General features: G+C 36.7%; 1 protein-coding gene across 2 annotated transcripts in view; it reads left to right on the forward strand.

Annotated features, from left to right (window-relative positions):
- Positions 1 to 14580, forward strand: part of SEMA3D (semaphorin 3D) — a 230191-nt gene that overhangs the window by 35420 nt on the left and 180191 nt on the right. The window contains exon 2 of one of the 2 annotated variants that reach the window (NM_001206096.1): positions 57 to 151. The exons of the other annotated variant lie outside the window; for it this stretch is intronic. The gene's annotated coding sequence lies outside the window, so the exon portion shown is untranslated. The remainder of the gene's footprint in view (positions 1 to 56; positions 152 to 14580) is intronic. 2 annotated transcript variants of the gene reach the window in all.

The following is a 14580-nucleotide window of genomic DNA, read 5'->3' on the forward strand; positions in this document are numbered from 1 at the left end:
TAACAGGATTCTCATTTTTTTTTTTTTTTAATTCTGTTGATTGCTTTGTCTTCTAGAATCGTGGTAACCAACTGAGTGGTCAAGTTGTTTGTATCTTATGCATACAGACTGATAGCAGCAGTTTCCTGGGACGTGCCTCGCTCCACATCAGGTGAAGAGATTTGTCATTTGTATGTTAATACTTCCCTTCCTAATTTTAAGGTTGTCTTCTTTTCTGCCTTCTTGCGATTGTTCTCTGTGAACCTCTCCCCTTGGTACCATCTTAAATAATAATGGTTTTCCTCTAGATTATTTATATCCTTTGCCTGTTTGTAGATAGCTACCTTGCCCATCCATTTGTTGCTCTGCCAAGAAGTGCTTGTTTACTGCTTTAATCTTTTATCATAAATCATTTTTTTTCTATATCTTAATCACTCTTCCATCGTGTCTCTGAACTCCTTCCAGCTTCTGTGCACCTTTTGGATAATGAGGTGCCTGGATCTGAGCACCAGTTGCGGTCCTCCCATCAGTCCTGTCTAGGAGGGTCCCATCATACCCAGGATGATGTTTTCTTGTTCCCTTAGGTGCTCATTAGAGATATGATGCCTGTCTCTACAGGCAGAGTCAAGCGCAGCTTCATCTCCCTTACTCTCCTGCAGCTCTCTTCTAGCTTATCCTTTTTCCAGAGTGAAAATCCCAATTTCTCTCCTCTTCTCACTCTCATTTTCTTGCTTCTAGCTCTCACTATAAGTCTGTACATATCATTCTTTACTGTTTTTATTTTACTCATCCTGCCTGCCTCATGATCTAATTAATTTGTTTTATTTCCCTTTTTCTCTCCATTTCGTAGTTAACTCAACATCTTCTTTGTCCCACCATTTTCCAGTTGGTGCTGACAACAAACCATCCATCTCTTAGTCAAATTGACTTCCTTCACTCCTCCATTAGAAAAGATACTCTTATTTCCTTATGTTTATCTAATATCCTACCTTGTCATTTTTAGGCAAATCAAATAGTAGCTTGGCATTATTTTACTAGGTTTGAAAATTTAGTTTTATCAGTTCCTCAGAGAATGAAGCTATATATTCTGTTTGAGACTACTGTGTGGAACTTAAGAAAATGACATTTAGTTCAGTTTTTAACCCATAAATTGTATATTTTGGGGAAAGACATGAAGGGTCTCATGACTCTGAAATAGTTACAGTATAAATCATGGTTTGTGTTTCTTCAGTACTTGTTAATCCTTTCTTCCTTCACTGCATTCTTCCCTGACTTTCATACTTCCTTCCTTCCCTCACACAATGGTTCCTGAAGTCCTGGCATCAAGGATGGTGTGAGGGGGAGAGTGCTGTACCTGTGATTCTAGACCCTGTTCTCAGAGTATTGAATTGTGCAGCCACATCAAACCACTTACCTTGTCACTTGTGTCCTCATATATAACAAGAGTGAGGTTCCCAAACATGATGACTGAGAATAAAGCAGCATTTTATTCACAAAGTGTAGGAATAGTGAGACAGAAATCCTAAATAAGGTTTAGGGTTGGATTGAGAAGAACCTCAAAAAATTGTATGTGAAACAACAGAAGGCTTCCTGCCAAATGAGTTTCGTCAAAACTTTCTATAGTATGAATGTGTTTGTGTATGAAGGAAGAGTTGATGTGAGGGAGGCTAAGAAAATATGCTAGGGAAATATTTTAATAATCTAGGAATTAGGTAGTAAAAGCAGATAAGGATTAGAGCTTGGAGAAAAATTTGAATCTGGTATTATGCTTTTGGGAAACAACTTTACAGTCAGTGGCTCCTCAGTCTTTCCACCTGGAGTGTTTTCATGGTTAATCTAGACTCCTGAATATCCCTCTGTGACTTGCTGAAACAGAGTACTTGGAGATGGTGTCATGGAAACTGTAAGTGTTACAATCCCCTGAATTGCTTCATATGCTTATAAGTGGTTACAAAATCTTCAGGTGAAAGAGTTGTCATTGTCACTATTAGTTAATTTTAGGGTCTAGTGTTACTAGGAAAAGGAGTACATGAAGGAGGTTAATGGACCAAGGGATTAGGATCATGGAGGGAAAGACCAGTGGCTGTGATGAATAAGTGATGTGGTTAACCAAGCTTGACACAATAGGTGTGGTTAGTGAGAATGGTTGAAAAAGTTTAATTAAGGAATTCATGAGAGACCTAGGAATTCTGAGCTTCTGCTTTTAGTAAAATAGAAAAATTTCTGAATGATATTGCAAATCAGTGTGCTCACACTGATTTTTAAGCAAAAATTGAGAACAGAATATTGTTGGGGGAAAATATCCAAAGTATATAAATATTTTGTTGTTTTGTTCTCTTTTATTTTCCCCAAAGACTGATGACACATGTAAAGCAATAAATTAATGCTTTTCATTTATTTTGGGCTTCCCTGGTGGCTCAGATGGTAAAGAATCTGCCTGCAATGTGGAAGATGCAGGTTTGATCCCTAAGAGAGGAAGATCCCCTGGAAAAGGGAATGGCAACCCACTACAGTATTCTTGCCTGGAGAATTCCATGGACAGAGGAGCCTGACGGCTACAGTCCATAGGGTTGCAAAGAGTCAGACATGATTGAAGTGTCAGAGCACGCACGCACACACACACACACACACAGACCCTGGTATTTCAACATTAACTTCAAAATTGTTACCTTGCTTGATAGTGATATAATTTATTTACTGCCACATTTTTAGTATTGACTTATTTCAGCCATCTAAGCAAATAAGAATGAATCTTTATTTCATAAAATTTTATTGTGTTAGTCGCTTAGTCGCGTCTGACTCTGCGACCACATGGACTGTAGCCTGCCAGTCCATGGGATTTTCCAGGCAAGAATACTGTAGTGGGTTGCCATTCCCTTCTGCAGGAGATCTTCCCGACCCAGGGATTGAACCTAGGTCTTCTACATTGCAGGTAGATTATTTATTATTTTTTTCTGCAGGCAGATTATTTATTATTACCAAATAAATACGGATTATTTGGTCTGAACCACCAAAAGCTTCATAAAATGGAGAAAAAAAAATCAAAACCCAGATCTTTAAAAATATCTGACTTACAAAGTAGGCTTGTGTCAGGGATAATGAGGCTTTCTATATCTCAAAATGGCATTTATTCCTGAAGCATGCCAGCCTCTCAGCACAGTGACTTACTGTGTTTATCTTTATAAAGAAGAAAGTAAACTATTATGCAGACTCACTTCCATTTGGGAACCATAGTGCCAAGTGTTAATAGCATCATTATTTTCAAACAAAATGTGTTAGAAACATTACTTTTTTGTTATGGATTTCATGTGGGAATTTCCATGAAGGGTTTATATTTTATAGTCTATAATATAGCCACATGGCATAACTATTTTCTTATAGTACCTATTATGCTAATGATCTGCAGGGTAGGCAGATTGTCCCTTTAGTAAAGAAATGTCAATTTCTTAACCTTTGATACCTGTCTTTTTGAATGTATCATTTATACTGATTGAATATGGGTGGTATATTAGTGATATATTTGGAGGGAAATTTAAACAAACACATGAAGAGATGGAGTTTGCTGATAAGTTGGTAAACATCTTAAAATTTTTTGATATTGATTTAGAATGCCAGCAAGACCATAAGAACTAAAGAGAGACTTGATTTTCTTAAGAGAAAATTTTGGAACTCTGTTACATTTGAAAATCCACTTGTTCTTTCAGGTGGTGGAATCAAGTTCTAACATTCTATGAAATACATAAAAGTTGGAGACTGCTTTACTGTATTAAGACTTCTTTATCTTATGGCATAGTATGAGATATAAATATAGTAACACCTTATTTTGTCTACATGTAGCATTCCTAAGCTAATATATATAAACTTTATATATGAGAAGTTGATTCAAAACTACTAATCTTTAGAAGAAAAATCAATGTGATTGAATAAATTCAAATAAATTTGAACTTAAAAGCATATCAAGTAAAATGTGTGATGAGTCATATTGTTCTCTCATGATTTCAACAGCTCAGCATTAAATTGTTGATTAAGATGCCTCAGTTTTTAAATGAGAAATCAAAGACTGGTCACTTGTTCTCTGATAGATGCAAAAACCACTTTGTTAATGTCAGACTCTTTAATAATTTGCATTCTATTAATATTAAAGAGCTAACCTGCATTATAAATAAATATCAAAATAAAATAAAGCAATAAAGCATCAAAATATCTAAAATGTATAACCAACAAGGTCCTACTGTACCACATAGGAAATTCTGCTAAATGTTATGTGGCAGCCTGGATGGGAGGGGAATGGGAGGGAGAATGGATGTATGTATATGTATGGCCGAGTTCCTTGTCTGTCCACCTGAAACTATTACAACATTGTTAATCAGATATACTCTAATATAAAATAAAAAGTTTAAAAAATAAAACATTAATATCTGCAAATATGGTACACCTAGACCACTCCAGTACTCTTGCCTGGAAAATCCCATGGACAGAGGGCTGCAGTCCGTGGGGTCGCTAAGAGTCGGACACGACTGAGCGACTTCACTTTCACTTTTCACTTTCATGCATTGGAGAAGGAAGTGGCAACCCACTCCAGTGTTCTTACCCGGAGAATCCCAGGGACGGGGAAGCCTGGTGGGCCGCCATCTATGGGGTCGCACAGAGTCGGACACGACTGAAGTGACTTAGCAGTAGCAGAAGATAAAAAAGCTACAATTATATTTTTATGCTCTTTCAAATAATGTTTCACAGTCACTAAATATATAAAACAATCATTTGCAAAATGTCTTTGACACCATCAGTAGGGGCTGCTTACTGATTTGTCTATAACTAAAGATTCATGTACTCTTATCTATTGCTCTCTTGTTGAAAATATATTAGGTTTCAGTATGACTAAGTGTTACCAGAGATTTAATATGTATCCATGGAAAAGAAATAACTAGTTGACCCATCAGGGAGATTAACATTAACACCATCACCTCATGATTACTGAGCTCTAATGGACAAATTAACTAACCTCCTAGTGATCTAGTGTGCAGTAATAAAAATATTTTATTAGTTATTATTATCTCTTAGCAACATGTTTTTAACTTATAAGAGAAGTTAAAAGTATTTCTATCATGCTGAAGTGTTTAGAGGTGAAGTATATTGATAGCTTCATCTCACATTTATTTTTTTTTTTTTTGGTCAAAAGATCAATTTATTTCAATTGTGTACATATACGAGAAGAAACATCAACAAAAATAGGTTTTTCAAATATTCCTTGAAGTTAAATTCAAAACTTCACTCCAAATGTTAAGTCAAATAGAATATTTTGGAGAGGCATAAATGCATCTGTATTATCTTTTGGAAACTAAGCGACTTGAATTGGGGATCCATTCTTTTTTGTTTTGAAAGCTGTTTTGAAAAGCCCTAACCATATTTCCACTCTCCCTCTTTCCCTTTCTTTTTTTCCATCAATCAACTCCTCTCTGCTAGAGACCATACCAGATGCTTCCCTTATCAGTTTCCATCAGTGTAGGTGTTTTTATTTGTTTGTTTGTTTGTTTTCCTATTAGGCTCCATGGTCAATGTTGATGGAAAAGCCATAAATCAAGCACCATACCATTTGTTTCATGAATTTCTCTTACAAAACTCACTTTTTAATTAGAGAGGTACTACTGCAAAGTTTTTCAGCAAATTCTCCAGGCAGTCCTTGAAGAACTTATAATCTGCCTTTTCATTGCACACAGACCCTCCAAGGAAAGGTTTTGGGTAGCTGTGACATTTGAGGTCAATTAGAATTCTTTTTTTTTTTTTTTAATTTTATTTTATTTTTAAACTTTACATAATTGTATTAGTTTTGCCAAATATCACACATTTAAAAACATCTTTTTAAAAAATCAGGTGGATTGGCAGGATGTGTAGATATGTGATAAAGCTAATATAGAAAACTGTTAATCATTGAATCTGAGTGTAAGTCTGTGGATGTTGCTGTACACTTTAGGTTTTATAAATATTTAAAAATTTTTATAACAAAAATTTGGAAAATCATTTGCAACATAGACTATTACATCATTTTTGAAATGCAATCAGTGTGATAAAATATGAAGGGAGCTGCCAATAATAACATTATATAATTCCTTATAAGTAGAAAGACAAGCTATGCTATATTTTAAAATATGAAGTATGTTTTTAAAGTAAATGTGAATTTTAGCTAAATTCCTTTCAGATGTATGTATTTCTTGAAAAAGATTTTACTCTTTCTCCAGATTATGTGTTTAAACCTAATTATTTTTTATGGCCATCTATTATTTGAGGCTAACCTAAAGTTATCACTTTGTGTTATATTTTAATCAATGGGCTTATTCACTTTTATAGTTCTCTCTGGTGCATTTATAAAGTGCACTTTATACTGCACTTCTACTTTCCTATAACCAGGGAAACAATCTGTACTACTGTATTTCAAGCCATTGCCATCCCAACCATTACTTCATTTGCAATAAAAAGCACAAAAAAACTGGGCAAGTGCATTTCGTACATGTTTATTTCTAAAGTGTTAATAAGTAAATGCCTGATCAGTGTTGGCACAGAAGTGGCAGACCCCCCGCATGGTAGTAGGATTTGAGTACCTATCTTTCCATCCCCTCTCATCTATTAGTCCTTCTGGGTTTTGTTCCATCTTTTTTTCTTTTTAAATAAAATATTTAACTTAAACTGTCACAACATTGTTAATTAGCTATACTCTAACACACAATACAAAGTTTAAGTTAAAAAATATTTAACAGTCTGTTTACAGCACATGTTATCAGCCACTATGAATTATTACTATCTGACTTTAATTGGGAGCTTTAATTACTATATATCCTAAGAAAATGGAGTATAGGGAGAGTTTGGAACTTGGGCGTCTGTAACATCTGAACATTTCTCAGTTCAGTAGGCACAGGGGAGATAGGGGTCCAGGTGCTCAGTAGCAAGCTTTAGTACTGTGTGCTGGAAAGGAGGAGGAGAGAACGGCCTCCTTGGGCTGAGTAGATAGAGGGAGAGGAGAGTGTCTGCATGACTCTTTGCCACAGCTAGCAGTTTGTGGGTAATATATGGCCATACCACATGCAGTATTCTTTATAGATATGGTCAGTTCAAAAAGATCTTGGATACAAATAATGATTGAATCTCTGCCATATAATTCTACTGGTATTATTCACTGAAACAGTTTGAATGTAAAGTCATTATGATGCTTTGGCTCCTACTAATCACCAAACATTTAATATCATCAAGATTAGAAATTACCTGTCAATAATTAGTTATCTGTCTCAGAATCAGGGTCACAGCTTTCTGTTAATATGCCAGTATGAACACGTGCAAGTGTCTTAATTTCTGAGGCTACTTGAATTTGATTTCCATGGGCACCAATAGCAAAAGATTGACAACTATGATAGAGCTTTCTATTATTTAATTAGGCTTATAGAATAACAGAATTTACCATGTGGGTAACAAGTATTTGGTCAGTTTATCACCTGAATCAATATTTGTATCTGTTTTCTAAGATTTACTTTCTATAGAACTTACTTTCATAATAAGACTATCAATGTATATTTGAAGCCATATCACTAGTACCTAATCTTAGAAATGTTCTTTTAATATTAAATTATTATTAGCTCTGTAAATGCTCTATTGTTTCACTGTTTTCCAGGTATCATCAATAGCTCTCATTTTTTTTTTTTTACTGTATGACATTTTTACACACTTTTACACACTTCTGAGATCATTTTCATCCTTGTCAACTTGACTTCTCCACAAACACAACACAGGTTTGTGTTGTCCTCATACTGTACTACTGGTCCTCTTTTTAGGCAAAAATACAGGTATCTTTTGACTACCAAATTTAATTTGTTCATCTGAGATCAAATTTAGTTGTGAATGTTGAAATCTCTGTCATTTGCTTGTGGTTAGCAATTATCCTTCCATATGCAGCTTTGATTTAGTTTAATAATCAGCAAGAGGTCAATCCACTCAGTATTTACTTGCACGTTTCAGTAAAATTTGTCCATCAGGTGTTTGAAATAATCAAACCTAAGATTAAAAAGCACCCTCTCTGTGTAAACAAATACGTAGCTACAAATAAGTGTAGATGTAAAATAAAACATAAAATGTAACAAGAAAGAGATCAAAGTGAGGGAAGCAGGAAATTTTAGGGTGATGATATATTCCTATACATTATTATCAGACCACAGCAACCATCCATACTGCACGTTTGATATTGTCAGGTTGTTTTATTTCTCTCCCTCAGTTTTTGTCGCATCACGACAAAAATTTGGAACGATGGACTAAAGGATTTAAAACAACAGACCAGTTCAGTTCAGTTAAGTTCAGTCCCTCAGTCATGTTCGACTCTTTGCGACCCCATGGACTTCAGCGAGCCAGGCCTCCCTGTCCATCACCAACTCCCGGAGTTCACTCAAACTCATGTGCATAGAGTCGGTAATGCCATCTAACCATCTCATCCTTTTTTGTCCCCTTCTCCTCCTGCCTTCAATCTTTCCCAGTCTCAGAATCTTTTCCAATGAGTCAGTTCTTCTCATCAGGTGGTCAAAGGATTGGGGTTTCAGCTTCAGCATCAGTCCTTCCAGTGAATATTCAGGACTGATCTCCTTTAGGATGGACTGGTTGGATCTCCTTGCAGTCCAAGGGACTCTCAAGAGTCTTCTCCAACACCACAGTTCAAAAGCATCAATTCTGCAGCACTCAGCTTTCTTTATAGTCCAACTCTCACATCCATACATGACTACTGGAAAAACCATAGCTTTGACTAGACGGATCTTTGCCAGCAAACTAATCTCTCTGCTTTTTAGTATGCTGTCTAGGTTGGTCATAGCTTCTTTTCCAAGGAGCAAGTGTCTTTTAATTTCATGGCTGCAGTCACCATCTGCAGTGATTTTGGAGCCCAGAAAAATAAAGTCTGACACTGTTTCCACTGTTTCCCCATATATTTGTCATGAAGTGATGAGACTGGATACCATGATCTTTAGTTTTCTGAATGTTGAATTTTAAGCCAACTTTTTCACACTCCTCTTTCATTTTCATCAAGAGGCTCTTTAGTTCTTCTTCACTTTCTACCATAAGGGTGGTGTCATCTGCATATCTGAGGTTATTGATATTTCTCCCGGAACCCTTGATTCCAGCTTGTGCTTCCTCCAGCCCAGCGTTTCTCGTGATGTACTCTGTATATAAGTTAAATAAGCATGGTGACAATTAACAGCTTTGACGTACTCCTTTCCCAGTTTGGAACCAATCTGTTGTTCCATGTCCAGTTCCAACTGTTGCTTCCTGACCTGCCTACAAATTTCTCAGGAGGCAGGTCAGGTGGTCTGGTATTCCCATCTTTTCACAATTTTCCACACTTTGTTGTGATGCACACAGTCAAAGGCTTTGGTGTAGTCAATAAAGCAGAAGTAGATGTTTTTCTGGAACTCTCTTGCTTTTTTGATGATCCAATGGAAGTTGGCAATTTGATCTCTGGTTCCTCTGCCTTTTTTAAATCCAGCTTGAACATCTGGAAGTTCACGGTTCATGAACTGTTGAATCCTGGCTTGGAGAATTTTGAGCATTACTTTGCTAGCTTGTGAGATGAGTGCATTTGTGTGGTAGTTTAAGCATTCTTTAGCATTGCCTTTCTTTGGGATTGGAATGAAAACTGACCTTTTCCAGTCCCGTGGCCATTGCTGAGTTTTCAAAATTTTCTGTCATGTTGAGTGCAGCATTTTCACAGCATCATCTTTTAGGATTTGAAATAGCTCAACTGGAATTCCATCACCCCCACTAGCTTTGTTCATGGTGATGGTTCCTAAGCCCCACTTGACTTCACATTCCAAGATGTCTGGCTTTAGGTGAGTGATCACACCATCATGATTATTTGGGTCACAATGATCTTTTTTGTACAGTTCTTCTGTGTATTCTTGCAACCTCTTCTTAATGTCTTCTGCTTCTGTTAGGTCCATTGCCATTTCTGTCCTTTATTGAGCCCAACTTTGCATGAAATGTTCCCTTGGTATCTCTAATTTTCTTTAAGAGATCTCTAGTCTTTCCCTTTCAGAGAAGGCAATGGGACCCCACTCCAGTACTCTTGCCTGGAAAATCCCAGGGATGGGGGAGCCTGGTGGGCTGCTGTCTATGGGGTCACACAGAGTCGGACACGACTGAAGTGACTTAGCAGCAGCAGCAGTCTTTCCTTTATATTGTTTTCCTCTGTTTCTTTGCACTGATCACTGAGGAAGGCTTTCTTATCTCTCCTTGCTATTCCTTGAAACTCTGCATTCAAGTGAGTATATCTTTCCTTTTCTTGTTTGCCTTTTGCTTCTCTTCTTTTCTCAGCTATTTGTAAGGCCTCCTAAGACAATCATTTTGCCTTTTTTATTTCTTTTTCTTGGAGATAGTCTTGATTACTGCCTCCTGTACAATGTTGCAAACCTCTGTCCACAGTTCTTCAGGCACTCTGTCAGATCTAATCCCTTGAATCTATTTGTCACTGCCACTGTATAATCTTAAGGGACTTGACTTAGGTCATACCTGAATGATCTAGTGGTTTTCCCTACTTTCTTCAATTTAAGTCAGAATTTTGCAATAAGGAATTCATTATTGGTGATTGGTAGGGAGGCCTGGTGTGCTGCAGTCCATGGGGTCACAAAGAGTCAGACACGATTGAGCGACTGAACTGAACTGAACTGATTTGAGCCACAGTCTGCTTCTGGTCTTGTTTTTGCTGACTGTATAGAGCTTCTCCATCTTTGGCTACAAAGAATTAAAAAAAGCCAAAACAGACTAGTTACAGCTCAGTTAACATCTCAGGCAGATACATCTTTTATTAAACAGACGCTTCTAAGACATGGGAGCAGTCTGACCCCAAAGGAGTAGTTCTCCCAGTCCCTCTTGACTTCCTCCTTTTTATACTTCCCATCTTTTCCTTTTGGTTGTGCCCTGAGCAAAATAGGGCTTGCACCCACCACCAATCAAGAAAGGAGATGCAAATGGACAGCTGCAAGTTATATAACAACAGGCTCCGTTGTGTATGTCTTCCCATAATTCAGTATGCTATAATCAGATGTATTTATGTGTAGAATATTTATGAACCCTTAATGGACTCCTAGCTTCCTAAGGTTACTTGAGGAAGCGCTTGTAGTTTGCATCCACTGTGTGCCTAGGGTACATGTGCAGGAGTTGGAAAGGCTCTGTGGTTATTTTTGTAGCATATCTGTAAGCTCTCCTGGGTGTGTCTGGGATGGGGTTTAGAGGTCAGCTTGAATCCATTTTGGCTAGGCCACCCCTTGTTGCTCATGCCTAACATCTTACCTAACAATATAATTAGGAAGTAAATAAAACCATTTGGGACATATTTGTAATGGATTTATTTTGCATTTTAGTTTTCTGGACATTTTCATTGTTTTAATCCAAGTGAGCTAGAAAATTTGATTCTTTTTACAGAGGTGCCAAAATTTGTCAGTTTATAATTTGAATTACAAGTTATTTAGCATCTTTTATGGAGAAGGCAATGGCAAGCCACTCCAGTATCTTGCCTAGAAAATCCCATGGACCAAGGAACCTGGTAGGCTGAAGTGACTTAGCAGCAGCAGCAGCAACATCTTTTAAGAAAAGTGTATCATGAAACCTCAAGATAGCCTAGTACCTTCAATTCAATATAACTGAATATGAAATATTAATGCAAAAAGCATTATATAAGATGCTTTGAAGATATAAAAAGAAGGTGTGCTTAGTCATTCAGTCATGTCTGCCTCTTTGTGACCCCATGGACTGTAGCCCACCAGGCTCCTTTGTCCATGGATTCTCCAGGCAAGAATACTGGGGTAGGTTTCCATGCCCTCCTCCAAGGATCCTTCCGACTCAGGGATCAAACTTGTGTCTCTTATGTTTCCTGCATTGGCATGCGGGTTTCCTAGCGCCACCTGAGAAACCTGTAGAAAAGAATGATATTCAAATAAAATATAATAATTAAATTAAAAACAGCATGCCTGAATGATCATCACACATATGCACAAATCGATAATAAAGCTCAATTTTAAAGCTTGAGCTCGATTTAAAGCTCGATTTCAATATTGAAATATGTTCTACTCTGATTGTTAAATCTTCTGATGAAGAACTGTATACTTCCTGGAGTTGATTTTGAAAATGATCTATTACTGTTTTTTAAGAACATCACACGGTTCTGTTTGTATGTTTGTTTTGCTCAGTTTTGCTTTAGTTTGGGATTACAAGATTTCCAGAAATTGTTTATATATGTGTAAATGTAGAGAAATTTACCTGGTTTTATTGAAGATTTTCAAAGTAAAAAATTAAGGAGGGAAAAGAGACAGACTATACTGAACTAAGAGAGGGAAGGAGAAAATAAAAACTTTGTGAATAAGCATTTTCTGTATTCAATTTTTACGTAGACTTTCTGTGGCAATTTACTTATGTGACTTTCCTTTTAGTCTCAATAATATTAGAGAACTTCTAATTTCCTAAATGTGTGTTTATTCCTTTATTGTAGCTAATAGTGCTATTTATTTTCATTTTATATTGGCGTATAGTTGATTAACAATGCTATGTTAGTTTTGGGTGTGTAGCAAAGTGATTCAGTTATACAAGTAACTGTATCTGTTCTTTTTCAAATTCTTTCCCCATTTAGGTTATTACATAATACTGAGCAGAGTTTCCTGTGCTATACACTAGGCCCTTGTTGGTTATCTATTTTAAATATAGCAGTGTGTGCGTGTCAGTTCCAGACCCCCAATTTATCCCCTGCTGCTACCTCTCCTCTCTGGTAACTGTACGCTCATTCTCTAAGTCAGTGAGTCTGATTTTGTTTTGTTAATCAGTTCATTTGTATCATTTTTTAAAAAACTTCCAGTTTGAAGCAATATCATATGATATTTGACTTTCTGACTTAGTATGTTAATCTCTAAGTCCATCCATGCTGCTGCAAATGACTTTATTTCATTCTTTTTATGGCTGAGTAATCTCGCATTGTATGTATGTACCACATCTTCATCCATTCATCTGTTGACAGATGTTTAGGTTGCTTCCATGTCTTGGCTATTGCAAATAGCACTGCGATGGAGATTTCTTAAAAAGCAAAAAACCGAGATACCATATAATCTAGCAGTCCCATTCCTAGGCATTATGTGGAGAAAAATACGATCGGAAAGAATACATGCATCCCAGTGTTCATTGCAACAGTGCTATTTAAACATTTGTATTGCTTGGCAATTGAAGGAAGTTCAAGTTGATATTAAATTTTTCAGTATATAACTTGGTTAAATTATTTTTTAAGACACTGGAAACATTGTTTTGAAATTTTATAGTATCTTACATTTACAATGAAAGGAACTCAACAGGAAACAAACAAACAAACAAAATAACACTGTCACCATGAAGGGAAGTCAGTGTGAAGAAAGTCAGCTTTGGATTGTCTCCAGCGGGGCTTCATTTTGGTACCACAATAAGGACTCTGTTATACCAGGCTACTATCTACCTGGTGAACTTAGACATAAACTTGAAAACAACAACATAGAAAAGCTTCATTGACTATAATCTTCTGGCTACAAATCTGGCAAGAGCTAGAAAATGCAGAAGAATGAAGGAGATACTAAAATAAAGCTTGAAGAGTCAAGCAGTAAATTGACTTCTATGTTGTATTAGCAAATTCTTTCTGCAGATATAACTTGGTGGGTGATGCTACTTGTAGTGATACATTTTTAAATTTCCTAGAAAAGCATTTAGAACGAAAATTTCCAAAGATTTTCAGTTCATAGTACCTTGGCTCAGTAACATTTCCATGGCATCATTAGGCCAACAAATAAACAAAAAGCAAGAGTTCTGTTTATTAGTCGCAGTCATACAGCTTATTAGTTCCAGTGACTCAGACAGTAAAGAATCTGCCCTCAGAATAGGAGACTGAGTTCAATCCCTGGGTCAGGAGGATCCCCTGGAGATGGCAATGGCAATCCCCTCCAGTGTTCTTGCCTGGAGAATTCCATGGACAGTGGAGCCTGGCAGGCTACAGTCCATGGGGTCAAAAAGAGTCGGACACGACTGACTAACACAAGCCACTTAACAAGTATTTATGTTCTGACAGCCTAAATTGAAAGAAAAAATAAAATTAATAGTTTTATTCTTAATAACCACAATCACTTATTGATGGGGGTGTGTGTGTATGTATGTGTGTGTTGGGCACTGCACAACTTCTCAAACCTTGGAAACAAATTGAACACTGTCATCTTCATTACCTGTTCCACATGGATTTTTTAGGAGACACTTGCTTTTTAATCACATGACCTGCTGAAAACCCAGCTTTGCACAGCTATGCTGCCCTTGAAAGGAACTGTGTAATACCTTGACTAGTAATTTGTAAGGATGCAACATCTGTGTCTGATAGATGTTGAATGATGTTGTGTTTACCTTGACATTTTAAAATATCCCTCACCACATCCTGTAAGCACTCTTAGCACTCCAGGATGATTTGGCACACAGTTTTGGAATCATGTAGACTATTAGATGCTAATGTGAATCAGGCCCTGAATCTTAAAACTGAGAACTCAGAAAACCTCTGCCAGAGTGACAGTAAATGGGAAGCACTGTAAATCA

Source organism: Bos taurus, chromosome 4 (assembly GCF_002263795.3).
Source record: "Bos taurus isolate L1 Dominette 01449 registration number 42190680 breed Hereford chromosome 4, ARS-UCD2.0, whole genome shotgun sequence".
Classification (NCBI taxonomy): domain Eukaryota; kingdom Metazoa; phylum Chordata; class Mammalia; order Artiodactyla; family Bovidae; genus Bos; species Bos taurus.